Genomic DNA, 18,356 nt, shown 5'->3' on the forward strand with positions numbered 1-18,356 from the left:
TGTAAAAGTGTTCCTACTTCTCCACATCCTCTCCAGCATCTGCTGTCTCCAGATTTTTTAATGTTCGCCATTCTTACCGGCGTGAGATGGTATCTCAATGTAGTTTTGATTTGCATTTCTTAAGAAAATCTTTTAATAAATTGAATGGTGGCCTTTTTCTCCCTTCTCAGTAGTTTTCCTATGGTATTAAAGACTTCTTAAGATTACTTAGATAAATATGACATAAAATTAAAATTTAAGAAGAAAATCTGCAATTAGGTTTTTCCCTTTATTATATAAGTTTCAGGCTTTTAGACTGTATCTCTTGAAGTGATATATAAAATGAGAATGACTCAGATATGGTTAACACAGATAATCAGTTTAGGTAATTACTGCAGAAGAGTGGGTCTCTTTTATTCCAACAGGCTATTTTAATAGCTCAGATAAGCCTAATAATAATCAAACAATTTCTCCTTAATTTTTGTTGGGCACATAAAATTTCAACAGCCTTGAAGCATCATTATACTCCCTTCAAATTTTTCTTAGGGGTCTTTGGGAAACTTGTAATGCTGAAACATTAATCACTTTATTGAGGATACCAAACCTGAGAACTTTAATAGAAAACTCCCTTCCTAGGTTGTGTTTTCTCTGGCTTTAAGATACAAAGTATACAAACTTAACAACTTTTCTCTTTCTAGGCTCACAATATAAAGCTTAATAGAGAAAAGAAAAGCCTGTGGAATATTCTTTAGAACCACAGAGACAGAGTGTCTATTATTAACTGATAATTTTTGGTATTGTGAGGTAGTTCCCAGTATGAATCCCAAAGATATAGTTTTAGGGGGCATTAAGTAGCTAAGAAAACATCAGAAAGGAGCCTAGCCTGCAAAACTATGGGCTGGATATTTACCTTTGTTTCCTCATCTACTGTCTTTGTATACAAAATAGTATTGTTGGGAGTGTCCTGATGTAATTTGCTGACTGATTCCAAGAATCTCACATACATGAGATAACCATTACCCACGAGAAAGCTGCCAAGAGGAAGAAAGTAGAGAGGTAGGTCTTTGATGATTTCATTTGGATTTTAACATCCTAAAACATTCAAAATTAGACTTCGGGCCTTATAGCTACTCTCCCTCAGCCACTAAACCAAGGTAATAAGCAAAGTGCTTCTAAGGACTGTGGGCTTGTAGTTGATACAGGCAAAGCATCCTTGTCAGGATTCTTAATGCAGGCAGACACGCGGATGTTTATTTTAGATCATTTGCTCTGACAAGACTGTCGATTTGGAGTTGCTGCAACTGTGGGTTAGGGAAGTACTGAATTTGGCTGCAGACAGATAAAGCCCCCTGAAAGGGGGCTACAGGGGAGGAAGGCCAATATCCTGATGAAAAGTCTTCTTGAATTTACCCACAGTTAGCTTTGAGCTTGCAAAAACTAAAGTGAAATCAGTGTATTTTTAGGAGTTGATACCATAAAGAAATAACCATGGCAATTCCCTGCATTTCATGAGACCGAGGAAAGAATAGGAGAGAAGGTGAATTCAAACTGCACATATGTGTTAGAAATACCATAGTAAAATTAAGTAAGAAAAGAAACATTGGAAAGAGTGAAGTATATGAAAAACAGAGGACAAAGTATCAGTTGCTTTTTTGTTGTTGTTCACACAAGTAGAAATTAAAGCCAGTCCACACTTCTATGCTTTCATTTTTGCAATTTTTGCTGTAAAACTTAACAAGACAGGTGGGTGCAGTGACTTATGCCTGTAATCCTAGCACTTTGGGAGGCCAAGGCGGTGGTTCACCTATGGTCAGGAGTTCTAGACCAGCCTGGCCAACATGGTGAAACTCTGTCTCTACTAAACTACAAAAAGCCCGGCATGGTGGTGCATGCCTGTAATCCAGCTACTTGGGAGAATGAGGCAGGCGAATCACTTGAACCCAGGAGGCGAAGGTTGCAGTGAGCCAACATTGTGCCACTGCACTCCAGCCTGGGAAACAAAAGCAAAACTCCATCACAAAAAAAAAAAAAAAAAAGGTCTCAATATTTAGAAAAAGTCAGCACAGGAGTACTTCTTGGTCAGGTGGTGACATATATTGCTGAAGTAGGATAAATGGGTTCTGATTTTGAAAAGCAATTATTCTGCAGAAAGCATATAGCCATCCTTTTAGTGAGATGAACAATGTGTTTACTATAAAATGCTAATTAGCCCTTCAAATTATTAATGTAATTATTGTTCATCTAAGGGCATAAATCTGACAGCCCCTAAGGACAAAGGTGTTTCTCATTTTAAAGAAGCAGGCCTAAAGCACTTTTGTGCTTACCTATATGCTTATTTTAAACTAAATCACACTTAAAAGAAAGAAAAAATTTAAATATCACCAAGTTGCCAGTCATTTGAAGAGGACAAAGATGCTTGGATCTAAGAAAAGGGGTTCTGAAACACACTGAAACTTGTAATTATAAGTAAGGCATGACTTTTAAGCCTAACAAGCAGATTTAAAGGTATGTACTGTGAACTTCTCATTTAATCTCTGATCAGGCATTTTATTGGGTACTCTCTGAAAGAATCATTTGGACAAGGAATAAAACAAAAAGTAGTGTTACTCTGTTCCCTAAATATAGAAAATTTGTGAGTGGGTCTATTTATGTGTAGTTCTTACAAAAACTCCTAAATCATATATCCTCAGGGTAGTCTTGCTCTCCTATCCTCCCTGCCTTCTTTGAATAGAGAAGTACCATTCTAGTTGTCTGCAGTAAATAAAATTATCTTGCTGCAAAGATGAAAAGCACATTAGAAATTCACCAATCATGTTCTAGGGGAAAGTCAGTAATTTCAAGAGAGGCAAAAGGGAGAATGGATGTTAGAGAGGCAATCCAAAAATGTCTGATATATAAGGCAATCCACCTGTATCAAAAACACCATTCAAGTTGCTTATTAGGAACCTGTAGAATCTATAAGAACTGCAAATATTATCAGAAGACAGACCCTCATTTTCAGATGTCTGATATTTCTTCTTGAACATTCCACAAGTTCAGCACATTCAAGTGTTTAAAATAAAAGTCACCTTCCCTCTCAAAAGTTGTTCCATCTTGTACATTCCACATCTAAGCACATGAGATCTCTTCACCAATTCAAATAAACTAGAAATTTCAAAGCTGTCCTTGACCCTTCTTTCATGACTACTCCCCAGCATGGTCACAACTTCTGCTAATTCCATACCCAAAATGTCTCTTGGTTTCATCTCTTGCTCATCAATCCCATTTCCTTCCCCTAATCCATGCTGCATGCCCTACTGAAGCAATGCCTTGCTGACTTCTGCACTCCAAACACATCTAACTCCAATTCACCATTTCATTGCTATTGAAATCACAAACATCATTGACTGTTTAAAATCACCCTTCGAAAAGTTTCTTACACTATGATTGAAATAAAGCCTTGGGTCACTTCGTTCCTTAAGTCTACACTTCAAAACATTCTTCCAAATGCATCGTAGTAATTAGGCTAAATAAAAAAATTACTTAAATTGAAAAGTGTTTGCTAAAGAAACTAGAGGTAAAACCTAATGGCCAAAGAGTGGAAGGAGAAAAGGGCTTTGGAGTCAAGAAGTCCTGGACTGAGTTTTAGCTTCTAGCTGACGGTAGAGTCATCAAATCCCTTAACCTCCCAGTGGTAGTTTCTGATTCTTACCATGGGGAATATAGTCCCCACTTTGGGAGCTGTCCAGGGCTTTAAATGTGGTAACAGGGTTAAATATCTAATGTAAAATGTCAGATCTCAACACATAATTGCTACTATTGTTATTCTTTATAGTAGGTACTTCAAAATACTGGTTTTTCTTCCTTATCCAAAACTAAACCTATTGCAGAATTCATGCTCAGTGATGGTACATAATTCTTATAAGCTTTTTTATTCTGATTTTCCAACCCAAATCCTGTAAATGGCAGCAAATTGAAAAGCAGGAAGAGTGAAAATGGTGAGAAATAGTAGATGACAGCAGGGAAGCTTAAGGAGACAGGTTAATGTATAGATGTAAGAACTCAAAGTGCACAATAATAGGACAAACAGCCCTTATTAGCCCAGAGCCATCAACCGTGTAAGGCACGAGGAAAGAATATCATATGGTGGTGAAGGCACAGATTCTGAACTCTGCTGTATGGGTTTCAATCTCAGCTTCTCTGCTGACTAGCTTACAGTCTTGGACAAGTTTCTCGACCTCTCTGGGCCTCAGTTTCCTCCCTGTAAAATGAAGACATTCATGGTACCTATGACATAGAGTTATATTTCAGTAAACATAGATGTAAATAACTTATTTGCTGAAAGGCACTTAGAACAGTGCTGGACCCGTAATGAATGACCACAAAAGCACTCACTTGTATTATTATAGCACAGTATCATCAATAATGCTTATCTGAAAGACTGAATCATCAAAAAGTTCAATTATGTTCTGTATCTTCTATTTTTAAAGAGAAATGGCAATACCTTTGAAAATTAGTTCAATCAAAAATGTTACATTTCATCCACGCATGGTGGTTCACACCTATAATCCCAGCACTTTGGGAGGCTGAGGCAGGTGAATCACCTGAGGTCAGGAGTTCAAGACCAGTGTGGCCAACATGGTAAAAACCTGTCTCTACTAAAAATATAAAAATTAGCCAGGCATGGTCGCGCAGGCCTGCAATCCCAGCTACTTGGGAGACTGAGGCAGGAGAATCACTTGAACCTGGGAGGCAGAGGCTGCAGTGAACTGAGATGGCACCACTGCACTCCAGCCTGGGAGACAGAGCTAGACTCCTCTCAAAAAAAAAAAAAAAAAATACATTCTAAAGAAGGTCTGGTGCTTAAGATAGAAAATTTGTTATCTAAAATATTTACATACCTGAAATTCTACTGAGAGTAACAGAAAAATGAGATAATACATTTAGAATCTGAATTTTTAAGTTGATGTTATTTTCAGTACATTAAAAAGAGTCATTTCATTTTTCCATGCCTCCAGAATTGAAAGGAGAGACAGACTCTCGGGCCATGGTGAGGCTCAGACTCAACTTTCTAGGATGGGGAGAGGGAGAAGCTGGAGTAGTAGGGGAAGAACAGGACATAATTCAAATATTCCTAAGTGACCCGAAGATCCCATGTATGAGATTGCCAGATCTCGAAACAAGGCTCTCCTACCTTGCACACAAGTGTGTCATAGATGCATTTTTTCTCTTTTCTGAAAAGAAACCACAAACAAATCAACTTATTTGTGTTCCCTTAATTGAGAGAAACGGGGGTGGTGGTTCTTGAATTTTTATAGATGGGTGAAAATGGCTTACAAAACTCTTGTCAATAGACTGTCTCAGGCTACCAGGTATCTTCACATTACAGACCTTTAAAACTAGTAAATCATTCCAAAAATGCTGCACTTAATGTTCAATCCAAAAGGAGACTCCATCTCAAAAAAAAAATCATTTATCATCGTTATTCATAACTTTTTCATTGTATCTCGTCAGGAGAAAGAAAATAAGAATTGTATTGATTAATGGCCCTAGTTCAGGCTAATTTTGACAATAAGTTAACATAGGTTTCAATATTTCAATCTCAATCTTTGGAATAAACCTTCTGAAGGCAGAAAGAAGTGCCTGCCCTATGCCAAGAAAACTTAAAACCAGTGTGCCTTCTTACAAAGTAGCATCTTTTCTCAATTAATACCACCTAATAACCTTAGGAAACCTAAACAAAAAGGTTTTTAGGCCTTTGTAGCCAAAAATATTGGCTGACATTGTCTTTTGACTGCAGTTGTGAGCACTAAATAAATATCTGATAGGTAATTCAAGGAGATACTGATTTTATTTCCTAACAGAATCTGCAGGATTCTCTTAACATTCACGGCTTAAACCCAAATAATAACCAATTTTTTCATGAGTAACATCAGCTTAAGAATTATTAAAAGCCCCACACTAATATTTACCTTTAAAAATATAAAAAAATCAAAGTCGAGAGCATGTACAAATAAAAATCCACAGTAGCCAAGTAGTTTATCCCATCAACACAAGAATATCTATTAGTATTAATCGTAATGTGATTAGCTCAATAAATACAAAGAATTTCATAAAATTGCCACCTTTTTTTAAGAATAGCAAAAATAATGGCTGACATTTATTAAACACCTCCTAGGTTACACAGGCCGTATGCTAAGGAGTTTAGATGCATTATCTTCTTTAACCATCTCATTAACCTTGTCAAGAAGATAGCATCACAGACTCCATTTAATAACTAAGGTTTAGAAACACTGAAGAACATACCCAACATCTTACTTCCAAACCTGCCTTTAATTTATCATAATATACGAAGTTTATTTGTAGTAGAAAAAGGAATGTAAGTCAACAGTCTTAACATAATAAACTATATTTGCCTTAAGCTGATAGCGAATATGTATTAATGGCAAACAAAAAAAATCTATGCTTGCTATCACCATGATTATGTAAGATCGTCAGTAAGCTCTTGTTAATGCAATGACAGAACAAAAAGCAAAACAGATTTAAACACAGAAAAGAAACAAGAATATAGATTAACATACAAATAAATATCCATACTTAGATTAGAAAGATACTTTCTTTTATTGAAGAAGATAAATTTTCTAAGCATAAATATATGAAAGAAATATATTTCCTCCATATATTTATGATATATTTCATAAATATATCATAAATAGTGATATATTTCACTACACTCAAAACATCAAAATCAAAAGGCAAAAAGAGACAGTAAAAATATGTAATACCAATAAATATAATGGACGATACCTCAGGAAAAAATGAAAAGGCAAAAACAAATTGTGGAAAAAAAAAACTTGCAGTAGTTATGAAGAACACAAAGACCCCCATATAAAAGATTAACAGAGCCAGGCACAGTGACTCATGCCTGTAATCCCAGCACTTTGGAAGGCCAAGGAGAGCAGATCACCTGAGGTCAGGAGTTTGAGACCAGCCTGACCACCACGGTGAAACCCCATCTGTACTAAAAATACAAAAATTAGCCAGGTGTGGTGGTGTGCACCTGTAATCCCAGCTACTCTGGAGAGTGAAGCAGGCTATTGCTTGAACCTGGGAGGCAGAGGTTGCAGTGAGCTGAGATCACACCACTGCACTCCAGTTTTGGTGGCAGAGCAAGACTCCATCTCAAAAAAATAATAATAAAAAAAAAATTAGCCGGGCATGGTGTCTCTTGCCTGTAGTCCCAGCTACTCTGGAGGCTAAGGAAGGAGACTTGCTTGAACTTGGGAGGCAGAGGTTGCAGTGAGCCAAGATGTTGCCATTATACTCCAGCCAGGGTGATAGAGCAAGACTCCCTCTCAAAAAAAAAAAAAAAAAAAAAAAAAAAAGATATTAATGGTTTACATAGAAAATGCAAGTAGATTAATACATAAAAAAAATTAACTTCACTAGTAATTGAGTGAATTTTTAAAAATAAGGTATGCTTTATACCTACCAAAATAGCAAACATTTCAAATATTTTTTGATATACCGTAACAATTACTTGTAGAAGGGTAAATGTCTCTAACTTCTTTGGTCAGAAATTATCAACAAATACAGACTCTTAGACAATTCCTACCTTTTGCTGTGGTCTGAATGTTTGTGCTTCCTCAAAATTCAAATGTGAAAACCTAATCTCCAGGGTGAGGATATTTGGAGGTGGGGCCCTTGGCAGTTGACTTAGCAGTTGATTAGGCCCTTTTATAAGGTTACACAGGGATTAGTGCCCTTTTTAAAAAAGACCTGAGGGAGATACTCTCACCCTTCTTTTCCTTTGAGGTCTCATGGAGAAGGCACTGTCTATTTACAAGAAACTGAATCTGCCTATGCTATGATTTTGGACTTTCGAGCCTCCAGAACTATGAGAAATAAATTTCTGTTGTTGATAAGCCACCCATTTGTGATATTTTGTTATGGATGCCCAAACGAACTAAGACACCCTTTGGTATAATAATTTCTATAATACATATTTTCTCTAAGGAAATAATTTAAATTTGGACAATAATTTATATAGAAATATATTATTTGACATTTTATATCTAGCATTGAAAAGAATGAAACCAGCCTAACTATTGAACAATAGAAGAATGGTTAAATTAATTTTATTTCATCCTTTTGACAGAATGTTAAGCTTTTAAAGTGTTTGAATATTTACTTACTTAAAAATGATCTATCTCAAAATGTAAATACCAAAAACTAAATGAAAAAAGGATAGAATATTTATATACAATATGATCTCATGTATCCGTATATTAAGAGAAAAAGATTGAAAATAAAATATATGAAAATGTTGTGAGTATTTCTGTGTAGCAGGTATATAGTTGATTTTTATTTACATTTTTATCCATTTTTACATTTTACAAAGTTTCTACAAGGAGCTTTTATAATTCATACTTAAAAAAAAAAGCTATAAAAACAAAAGTGCCTGAGCTAACAGTATCCTATGGGTGAATAATTGTATACTATCTCAATCTTTGTCCTCCAGGAACTCCAGTATTAGTTTTCTGTTTTCATCTATACTTCTATTCAGCCTTCACAAACAAAACAGTTTCCATGTCATTGTTGATGTTCATTAGTGTGAACACCAGTGACCAACAGTGTGGTCCTGATGGCAAGCATGCCTCTCAGACTGCAGTCCTAGAGCCTGGCTTTCTTACCACAGAACGGACTGTCCATCCTACCAAAAGAGTAGAGAACGGAAGAGTAGGAAGCCAGAGGTAGACAGCTGCCAGGGTCTGAACTCAAGGTTGCAGCAACATGTTCTTCAGTACAATGACAAATCTGTCAATGCAACATGGAACTCGTTCCCAATTACCCTCAGACTATTAACTGTGAGAACCTACAGGAGCATGTTTTCACCACTTGGGATATGTGTCAGTTTGCTCAATTCAATACATAACCAGTTCTCACTCGAGAAAAGAATTGGAATTCATTAAAGTCTGCTAAATTCTGTGATAAAGACGCATGCGATTTCTAGAGTCAAGTGCCTTCATGAAATACTTTCCAAACAAGCTTGTCCAATACTTTGAGCAAACCCCTTCTTTATTCTAAGTATCGACAGAATTATGTGTGTGTACATAATTATATGTCTGCCAGCCACCTACACTGTACATCAAGAGGCCGACAGAGAGAGATTTATAGTCTTCTAGCACTTCGAAATCAACAATGCCTACCCAATTAAACTCAGTGCTTGTCCATGGTGGAGGAAACATTAGATGAATTATTTCAGATGCTAAGCGCTGATTGTATAGGGGCAATGCATAGGTGAAATGATTCTTGTTCATTTTAAATTCTGTTGCATTTTCCCAACTTTTGTCTCACTGAGTGTACGTTACTTTTATAGCAGGGGAAAACCCTTTACAATGTTTAATGTTCTCTGCCCTTGCAGAAATTAAAACCTGGCAAGGAGAGCAGATTTTGCAGTTAGTTATATGGCAGTATGAAGAGTGCTACCCCTACAGTGCAAAGTTCTAAGGGAGTTCACAGGGGACGCAGAAGATTAATTCTGTCCAGGAAGGAGGAGGCGCCATGAGGATAAGTGAGCTAAACAGGGGAAGCAGTTTATGAAATGAGCTTGGATGGATGAGTAATATTTTTATCTGGCCAAGAAGAGCATTCCAAGAGAAAGATCGGCATGTAGAAACTCAACCATGAGAGTAGAGAACATACTAGGGGAAGGGCAGTTAATCTGGAGTGACAGCCCTTATCTGATGTGGCCACACTAATCGTCAACCCCTTTCAACCCAATGTTTAGTCTTGCTTAGCTTTTAATTTCTCAGTACGCATTTGGGTTAAAACTCATTTCTTATTTTACCATGGTTAACAATAAGTAGGACTGCATGCCTCATCTGTCTCAATCTGAAGATTATTTCAAAAATGAAACTAATTTCAAAATTAAATGGATTTAAGTGTTCAGCCAATTCATTTGATTTGCATTTTAGAGATTTCTGTTGAGAAATTATAATGATTCCTCACAGCTCATTCTTTTTTGCAATTTGATTAAAGTTTCTGTAACTTAGCTAACTCAGGTGTGGAAAACATTTAGGCAAACATTTTTAAGTGGTTTTATGCATGTGGATGGCAACAGTAATACAAGTTAGAAATTATTTCAGATATTTTAGCCAGAATCTTCACTGAATCAACAGATAGCCAGGTGAGGGAAATCATTTGATGGCAACAAAAGGACTGCCTAAACAAGAGACAGAGGACTGGGCTCTCATCTCTGCTCCTCCAACTAGCAGGCAAGAAATTACAGCAAATGATACACTCTGAACCTTCTTTTCCCATCTGTGAAACAGACATAATAGTACCATGCATTCCTTACTTCACAGGACCATTAAAATCACCTCAGATAGCATGTGCCATAGTTTATGCAATACTTAAAGACCTTAGAGATCATCTTACGAGGTTTGTACATTTTGCTCTGAGAAGCTCCGTTCTCAGCAGGATGAAGGTAGGGTCAAGAGAGGCTCAAGGAGGCTGCTGCAGGATGGGTGGGGCTCCCCCCTCACATCCCTACTTTCGTCTGAGGAGTCCTCAGTTACCTGCTTTACATAGGCGGATCCAGAAAACCTTTCATATGAAGAAAATGTGTAACAGTTTAAAAGGATTGAAAACAACTGATTTATCCCAATTGGCTCATTTTACAACGAGAAAAGTAAAACCCAGAGAAGCTAAATAACTTCCCCAACTTTAAGTAGTTATAAACTGGTGGGGCAGATGATTGAATCCAAGCTTTCTGTTTCCAAGTCCAATGCCTTTTCTACTATACCGTATGGTTAAAGTAACACAAATATTACATACTGACATGGAAGTACTAAGAATCAGGACAGTTTTGTATAGAAGATATGACATCGCCTAGACAGTATGAAAATTCCATTCAGCAATATAAAACTGATGTGTGTACTTATTCAATAAATATTAAGTGTCATATGTGTCCCAGACATTGTTCTAAGCACTGCTTTCAGCGCTTTAAAATTCAGTTTCCAACAAAGAAGTTATGACATTAAAACCTAACACTGGAATAAAACATCCCAATTTTTGCTGAAATTGATGAATAATAAGCATAGTAGTATAGATGTGGTTATTGCCCATGCAAAAACACCTCTTTGGTTTCTGCAGTCAAATAAACACTAATCTGCTTGTATCTGGGCCCACTCTTTCTGAATTTTCTATTATTAATTTGCTCCTTGTATCAAAAGCTAACAGATCACTTGAGGAGTATATTCCATCTACTTTCGCCTTCAAGGAGCTAGATGCTACACGCATCTCCTTTTTCTTCTGTACACTTATTTTCTCTCTTTCTGGTGATTATTTTGTGGCACATAAATACGCTCCAGTGACTGTCATTTTAAAAATAAAACAAAAAACCTTTCTTGCCTCCATGACCAACTGCCACTCAATTTCCTTTCTTCCTTTCAAAGCAAATATTTTTGGAAAGACTTGTCTGCCATCACTGTGGCCTTCCCACCCTCACGCCGCCCGGTCTGTGGACAAAGCCAAGCTCCACTGCTTCTCCCCTCCAGAATATGAGAACAGGGATCCTGCCCATTCACCATGTATCCCAACACTTGAAACAGCACCCACCATAGGCTTAGCTCATGGAATGAATAAATTGTGGAATGAATAAATCATCTAGAACCATATAGTGATTTAGTGAATTACATAATATACAGCTTGCCAATTTCTCATATATTTCAGAAAGATGGGTCACAATATACACCAAATTTTACTTGATTGCAAATTAAATTACTTCAGCCACTATTTGAAAAAATGTGTAATGACCCAGAATGCTAAAGCAAATCTATAAATGTAATTTAAGTCCTACCAAACTTGCGACAGGATATTTTTGTATAAGTTTGGAAAATAATTCTAAAATCCATTTTGAAGAATAAATATTTAAAAATAACCAGAAAGACTTGACAAAGAAGAATAATGTGGGTAAAATTGCACTACCAGATATAAAAACTGTGTTACAAAATAACAGTAATTAAAACAGCGTGAATCTGGCATAGGATGAGAGATCAAAAACAGAATACAGAGTTCAGAATTGAGCTCAAATGTATTTGGGGATTTGGTAAATAAAAAAAATAGCATTTCTAATCAGGGAAAGAAATAGTGGTTATTCAAGAAAAGGTATTAGGACAACTGCCTAGGTACTTATGAAATAAGTAAGTATCCCTCCCTTACTCCTCATACTGAATTCATAATAGAAAATAAAGCATTAGAAAAATCTTTTTCTAGCCTTGAAGTGAGGAAGGCTTTTTTAATATATCAACAAAACTAGAACCATAAAGAAAATCCACTGACAGATGACAGACACTACTTAAAAGTGAAATAATATATATGGTAAAAACAGAACAAAGTAGAATAGGAAACCCTGTCAACAAGATTAAAAGGCGAACAAAGACCTGGCAAACATTTTTGCTACATACATATGACAAAGGGTTACAAAACAGTTATGTTTCATCAACAGGGAAAAAATATCATGAGATATAAATAGGCAAAATAAATAATCTACAAAATAATAAATATAAACAGACAGTAAACACAGGAAAAGATGGCCAGTCTCATGAATAATCAGAATGCAAGTTAAAACACTGAATTTCGTTTATCTATTAGCCAGCTAAAATTAAAAAGGTTGACAATACACTGAGGTTTGAAAGGGGAAAGAAAATGGATGTCTTACACACTATTAGTGAGAGAATAAACTAGTATGCTCTGAGAGTTGATCTGGCAACTAATATAAAATATCCATTAAGGGAACAGTCAGACAATTAATATATAATACAATTTGGAGAGTCATTCATAATCAAAAAAAAAGTCCATCAGTAGGAGATTATTGAATATGTAATAATTGATCTATACAAGGAACTATCACAGAGACCTTCTTATGGAGACCAACATTTTTGAAATGTAGAAAGAGACCCACAGTGCTTGCTTCAGCAGCACATATACTAAAATTGGAACGATAACAGAGAATATTATTATCATAACCCCTGCACAAGAATGACCAAATTCGTGAAGCGTTCCATATTTTTACAAACCAGCATGTCCTACACATGTATCCTGGAACTTAAAATAAAGTTTAAAAAAAAAAGAAATACAAATGAAAAACAAAACATAACAATCCAATAAGAAATGAAAACAGGCAAAAATTTAAAAAATTATAAAAAAAGGCATCCACAATATGTCAAGTGGAAAAAGCAGACTCGAAGTATTCTACCTCCTCAATGTTTCTTGACTCAATTGACTTCCTCCATCTCCATCATCACTCTGCAACATCCTCTCTCTCCTGGTCCCCCAGCCTCCTCTCATGACTTCCTCCTGTTGATCTTCCACACTGCAGCTGTGGGGAGAGTCCTATAATGCTAGCATCTGAATCTTTTGCTCCTCACTTAAAAACTGTAATAGCTTGCCATTGCTCAGAAAGGTTACTGCCCTTGCCTGATCTGCTCACGCCTCTGGCCCCCTCTCTTCTCTTTCTCTCCCACTTGTTCTACTGACCTTATTTCTCTTCTGTTCCTGCCCCCACCGACTCCAACTTTGCTTTTTTGCACTCGTTCTGTCTGGAATCTTCTTGCTCACACTCCACCTCCCATCTCCGCACTGTGCCTATTAATGCCTCTACACCTTTATGCCCTCAGCACAGATGCCATGTCCTCAGGGAAGTCTTCCCTGTTTACCCACTCTAAATCAGCTCCCGTTTTGTAAACAGTCAGCCCTCTGTATCTGCAGATGCAGAAGCTGTGGGTACAGAGGGCTGCCTGTAAAGGACTTGAGGAACTGAAGTATCCACAGGAAGTCCTGGAACCAGTCCCCGTGGATATAGAGGACAGGCAGTACTCTTATAGCTCTCTTCCTTCTTCCCCAGTCACCTTGTTACAGCTTGGAATTATGTATTTCTGGATTATATCATGACTATCCATCCCCATCTCCATGCTGAAGACAAGGACCATGTCTCTTTTCCTCATTATATCTCTGCTACATACTAAACACATTTTAGAGACTGACATGATCAGACACCAAAGCATCTTGAGTGAAAAAAGGAAAGGAGGGTGAAAGGAAAGGCAAGAGAAAGATTTGCTACTCTTACTTGACAACTGATAAGAAATAGATAAGGAACTATAAGAACTTTTAATCATTATGGTAAAAACGTACATAATTCATCACAAATTTTGAGCCATGAAAGAAGTAAAGTACTTTTTTTCTACTATATTTGTCCTTCCCAAATCAGAGACTCAATGGTATACTGCCTGGCTGTTGCACCTCACTTCCAGAAACAAGAATGAAGTCTCATCCCCAGTGGCAGGATCACTGCCCAGGTCAAATTTACAGCAAACTCTGGGATTCTGATGCCAAGAACCAGTCCCTATTGAACCCAGTGGCCTTATTTCCTAAATGTTGTCCATAATGAAACCAGTTTTATTTTCCATTTGCATACTGTAAATCAGAAAGTCAATGTTGAATTGATCCCAGATTTCTTCTTCTTACTCTCTCTTGCCATGTTCCCAAGATAGTTTCAATTTCTTGAGAAAATTTCACTATAAACCAAAAAGGGGAAGATCAATTACCCCTTCAAATTCTTTCTCTCTTCCTAGACTTTCTATACCATACTTCACAATGCCCACCAGATCCACCCATAACCACCTAGGAAACTCAGGACAGACATTTTGCTTCCCACAGTTATCAAGCGGCTCCCAGCTCGACATTGTATTTTTAAAAATTGAAATTGCCAATGTTTATCTGTGAATGCAGATAAGTTTATCTGTCTGGGCTCTCCCTTTGCATAGAGCCCAGCTGTTTCTCCCAGGTAGGGTACTCTGACCTCACTTAAGAAGGTGAAGGATACTGAAGAAGAAGACTGCCATGGTTCAAGGTGGCTAATGGTTTTATTTTTTAAGGATGCAAGAAACTTACAGTGTATTTTGGCATCAAATACATATTATATAAAATGTGTATATCTGTAGGCAGATTGGCACCTGTGGATAGTGGGTGGTTGAAGATTTATAGTCAATATTTAGTCAACAGCTCAGTCACTGTCATCGATAGAAATGTCTCTGACTTCTTTTAAACATTATTTGCTGCTTCATGTTCATAAGCTTAGGTATCATTTTCCTGACCAATTATATAATTTTTAAAATAATACATCTCAAAGATGTTTGACATAATAGAAAATGGGGCTGCACGTATGTTTATACACACGGTGTGACTGAAAGAGCAGATTTCCAGTTGGCAGACCTGCAGCAGGCCATTTAACATTTCTAGAACTAAGATTCCTTACCTATAAAATTTAAAAATAAACCAAATTAGGTCCGAAGCCCTACTCCCCTTCTCATTAATCTTTTCATTTATGTAATAATCTGGTTGTATCTCACTTACAGCATTAATTAGATCTGACTTGTGTTTTAGGCATCTGAGTTTGTCATACTTTACCCACTCCCTCTACCTCCCCCAAGTTCAGGCCCTGGAAGCCAGGGGTTTTGTTTCATTCATCTGTATGTCCCCTGCTATACCCAGAAAGAGCCTTGAATGCTCACGTGCTCAGAACAGATTCCCAATCTAATGCCAGGGGCCAGGAGTGAGCAGTGCTCCTAAGGCCATGGTTATAGTCTGGATTATCCCCCTAAAATTCAAATGTTGAGGTTCTATCCCACGGGACCTCAGACCACAACCTTATTTGGAAATAGGGTTCTTACAGATGTAATTAGTTGTTAAGATGAGGTCCTTAGGGTAGGCCCTAATCCAATATGACTGGTGTCCATATAAAAAGGGTAAACTTGTACACAGACACACACACAGGGTGAGGCTTCTACACACTAAGGAATGCCAGTATTCACCAGCAAACCTCCAAGAAGCCAAAGGAGAGGCTTGGAACATCCCTCAGGAGGAACGAACCCTGCTAACACCTTGGTCTTGGAATTCCAACCTCCAGAACTGTGAGACAATGTTACTGTGTTTAAGCTACTCAGTTTGTGGTACTTTGTTACTGCAGCTCTAGGAAGGATACGCCCACCAGTTGCTGCCTCAATAGACATAGAGCAACAAACCCCTCAGGGCCTCCATAGGTGTTTACCAATGTCACTGCCAAAAGTCCAAGCCCACCTGGCCATCGTCACCAGTATCCTCACCCTCACACAATCCGTGCGTCTGAGCACCTCCCTCACCCTGCCACTCCATCCACTTTCCTGTTTGGCCTTGGGGTATTTCAGTATTCTCCACTTTTTCTTAGAATGGTCCTTCCACCTCCTTGCCCTAAGAGGAAACTGTGTTCCCGTAGAGGAAACTGCTGTCTAGAATCTGCAGCTCCCTTTAGTGGAGACTATTGGTCATTCACTCCTCATGCCTCAAGGCCAAGACTTCGAGCTGTTCAAGACTACTTCTTCCTCTTCCCCTTGCAAAAACTCCCACTTCTTTAAAGTCCACACGGTACCCTCTGCCCTCTATCCCCTGGTCATAATTGTAGCATTCACAGATGCTGAGAGAAAAGTGGTAAAGAATGCAGGCTCTGGGACCAGGCTGCCTGGGTCTGAGAACTAACAGACTTGACACTCACTAGCAATGGTGCTTGGGAAAGTTTACCAACCTTCGTAAGCCTCACTGTTCTCATCTATAAAATAAATGTAACGATAATATATAAAATTCATACAGCAGTGCCTGGTACTTGGTAAGCATTATACAAACATTAGCTATTATTATGTGAGTTTTTAGGTCTGAGTCATCTTCATATGCACCTTAATGACCGTCTTCTTTCTCGGTGCCTTCCATACATGTGTGGATGACCCATCCCAACCCTGGATTGTTGGTTCTTTGATGTCCTTACTGCCAATGACCTTCTCCCTGAACCACGGATGCCCCTGGTCTTAGTCCAGCCTTATCAACTACAAAATCTATATTACTTCCAGCTTCTGAAATTAAAAAGATCCCATACTCCAATCACAGATGTTAATGTTTTGTCATATATACTTTGCATATTTTTGGAATAAATTTGTCTACTAGTAAAAAAAAAATGTTCAAATGCTCTCACTATAAAAATTCTATGACTTGAAAGCTTGTTTGGAGATTCTAGCAAGGGAGTGAATCTCATGCACCTTTGACCAAAGAATACACTTCCTCTAATTATAAAATAAAACTTTAAAAAATTTGCCTGATACAGTGGTTCACACCTGTAATTGCAGCACTTGGGAGCCAAGGTGTGAGGATCGCTTGAAGCCAGGAGTTTGAGACTTGAGACCAGCCTAGCCAGCAAAACAAGACTCAATCTCTATCACTAGTGACAACAACAAAAAAATCCTATGGCCTCCCATGACTTCCAATTCATAGATGCCCTTCTCAGTATTCAACAGTTCCCTCCTGCCTTTATTTGTCTCTAGCAATTTGACCCCCATACCCATACTCAACTAGGTAAACAATGCTAGAGAAAACTGTCAAACCATTGATAGAGGTACATGGATTTAAAATTTTTAAGCTTCCCTCCCTTCAGTTGCCCACATAACAATAAACTTGTTCCTTCTAAATGCATTAATAGGCATGATGCTGATGACTCTCCCCTACCTGGGTATGTAAGCAGCGGCCTCTGGCTGCTGGTTCCTAATCCAATGGCTTGCCATAGTCATAAATCCCGATAATGAATGTCTATGCAAGAAGCAAGTGGGTGCCCTCCAAGCCTATCCTATACTCTCATGGTCTTTTCCGGCTTCCTGAGACCCCCATAACATACTTCAAGTCTGGATATTCCATAGCAAAGTGTTTCTTTCTTTTGATGAAGCAAATTTTGTTAAAAATTTAAAGGAGAACCTGTACTTTTCCGATAGTCTTAGAAACCATTTCCTTCTGAGACCGTGCACCAGCCTTGCAGTGAAGTCCTGTTCTCCAGTCTCTCTCCAGGCATAGTATCTCTCCTGTGCACTCACACAGTGTGTGTGTGTGTGTGTCTGTGTGTGTGTGTGTGCGTGTGTGTGTGTTCATGCACACACAACATGTGGAGAGGCACCTCTTGGTAAATTAGGAACAAGCACCACTGAGGGGATTCAATTCACTTTAACCTTAATAGCTGTTTCTTAGAGAGACTACAGAAGAGTGCTCTCACTCTAGTAGATGCTGCTATTAATAATATTGCCCTTTCCTCTCCTGAAAGAGTATTAGTTCATTCAGAAAAATCACCGTCCAAGTTAGAAGCCACAAAAATTATTTTCAGAGCTCCTTTGCAGGTAGTCTTCTGGAAATCAATAATTTAATGTACTAAAAATTAACAATTTTTTTAAAACATCTATGGGTACCGTCACCTGTTTATCCTCTGCTCAGAGGGCTTAAAACATTTTCTTTTTTTTTTTTTTCCATTTATTTTATTGTATTTTAGGTTT

At 37.7% G+C, this 18,356-nt stretch overlaps 1 protein-coding gene and 1 non-coding gene across 2 annotated transcripts in view; both read left to right on the forward strand.

The window, feature by feature from the left end:
- The window catches only part of CDH20 (cadherin 20), a 231,648-nt gene that overhangs the window by 45,801 nt on the left and 167,491 nt on the right, over positions 1-18,356 (forward strand). The gene's annotated exons all lie outside the window — the stretch shown is intronic.
- Positions 12,927-13,034, forward strand: LOC119471305. Its single transcript, XR_005200336.1, has one exon. It is a non-coding gene; the product is annotated as a U6 spliceosomal RNA (small nuclear RNA).

Source organism: Cebus imitator, unplaced genomic scaffold (assembly GCF_001604975.1).
Source record: "Cebus imitator isolate Cc_AM_T3 unplaced genomic scaffold, Cebus_imitator-1.0 Scaffold55, whole genome shotgun sequence".
In the NCBI taxonomy this organism is placed as follows: domain Eukaryota; kingdom Metazoa; phylum Chordata; class Mammalia; order Primates; family Cebidae; genus Cebus; species Cebus imitator.